Here is a 2302-nt window from a genome sequence, read left to right as displayed (position 1 = left end):
AATAAAAAAAATCAATAAACATTAAATAAGACTTAAAATTTTATAAAATTAAATTAAATAATATGTACATGTTTAAGCACTACATTATAAAATCGTAAGACATACAGCTTTCAATTGAGAAATACTACAACAGAATATATCACACATATCAGAGACCCTATTGGCATTGCTACACATCACATTAATTGGCGCCTTTAATAATAAATTCGTTTTAGCTCTTTTGCAAAAAAAGTGTCATGATATCTGGAGGAAATTCTAGGAACTAAAATATTTACGTAGGACAACAACTCAGGGCAGTCAATTTTACAGTATAAAAGTTTGTGCAAGAATAAAACAGAGGCTAGATTCCTACGTTTCTCTAAGGAAACGAAATTAAATGTGAGCAACATTTCTGGATAATTGGACCCTCCCGGGGGATATATTCTCTTTATCTTGAAACTTAAAAATTTCAAGAATGACTTTTGAATTCTTTCAATAATTAGAGAATAGTGAATGTAAATAGGATTCCATATGATGCTTGCATACTCTAACTTAGTTCGGACTAGACTAAAATATAAACATTTAAGAGCCAATATATCTTGAAAATTTCTACAATTTCTGATAATAAATTCAAGAGTACGAAATGCTGAATTGACAATCGTGTTGATGTGGCTATTAAAAGTAAGCTCATTGTCAAAATAAACAGTCTTTAACAGTTTCGCACCGTTCAAGAACTGTGCCATCAATACTATAGGGATACTCAATGTTACTGCATTTGCGGCTGAACGATAGAATCTTACACTTGGTGGGATTTAAAAAATAAAGCTTATTTTTCTCACACCAATTTTCTAAAATGTTGAACTGTTCCTGTAATGCAAAACAATCTTCAAAACAAGAAATAGATGAGTATAGTTTAAGTCATCAGCAAACATTAAGACATTACAGTTTAATGTATCACTTACGTCATTTACAAATAATAAGAACAGCAAGGGGCCCAAGTTTGATCCCTGTGGGACTCCACTTGTTGAACAGTAAGTATCTGACCAAAACCCGTTGTAATACACATATTGTTGACGATTGTGTAATAAAGGAATATTGACATAACTGCGTGTATAGAATACCATAAAATACAATGTTCATCACTTTTTTAACTTCTTTATGCTGAATTCTAAAAAATAATTAGCGTTGTAATAAATTTAAAATTCGATAAATTTTATATCTAGCAATGTGACAACGGCGCGGCGGTTAACACGAGGTACTAAGCTGTCCAGCAATACGCAATTCAGTTGGTGTTGGTATCTGGAATTGGTCCGTGTCGGAGTGTTTTTTGTGTACCATTGTTTCCTTTTCTTGAGATGTTTTCCAGCGAGTGGAAATTGGATTTGAAAGTGTCATGCGTGCAAAGAAAATGGTGGTAGACATTTTGAGCATATGTTGTAGTCTGTTTTGTACTTCTGCAGTTAAAAATTACTGAATTTTGCTTTTGGGTAAGTACCTAAATTATTTTTAATACGTATGATTATTTCAACGACGTGAATCTTTGGGTACTTTAATTACATATTTTTTATTACATAAATTCATAATTTGATTAAAAGTTCCTATTTTAAGAGATTCATAATTACTAAAATTCGAGATAAAATTTAAGCACAACACTATCTTCGTACTACAAAATCGATACATTTTGTTTTATTTATTTAAAAACTGAAAAACAACTGTCTTGAAGTTTACTAAATGTTTCACAATAATAGTTGTTTACATTTTTATTATTCCGTAGGACAAGTCTGCCGCGTGCATACGTGGTGTGCATCATCTGTGTAACATTAGGTTAAGCGCTGTTGACACGTTGTGATGGAACTCCCCAATATTAATACTCGTTGTATTTTGAAAACTGTTAATCTTACACCCCAACTTTCCAACAAAAATTCTGCGTTTTATTTTAACAAAACCCAAAATCAATTACTACGCAGCGGTCCAGAGGGGTTTCGCCGACGAAGAAAGGTCTTCTGAAAAAAATAAAGTAACATAAAATAAAATTAAAACAAACAAAATAAAACAAAATAAGATAAAAACAAACAAAACAAAATAAAATAAAATAAGATAAATAAACAAAACAAAATAAAACAAATAAAATAAAGCAAAACAATACAAAAATAAAGCAAAACAAAATAAATAAAAATAAAATGAAATAGGTAAATCAAACCGAAACCCTGAGGCGAGTTCAAATAAAACAGTTTAACTATAAGAAAAATTCAATAATACGAAACAATCCACACACGATAATTAAAGTCGAGCTACTTATACCTACTATAGTGGTGCGGGCATA

This window comes from Anoplophora glabripennis, unplaced genomic scaffold (assembly GCF_000390285.2).
Source record: "Anoplophora glabripennis isolate ALB-LARVAE unplaced genomic scaffold, Agla_2.0 scaffold199, whole genome shotgun sequence".
Taxonomy (NCBI): domain Eukaryota; kingdom Metazoa; phylum Arthropoda; class Insecta; order Coleoptera; family Cerambycidae; genus Anoplophora; species Anoplophora glabripennis.
Note: the sequence above shows the minus strand (reverse complement) of the source record.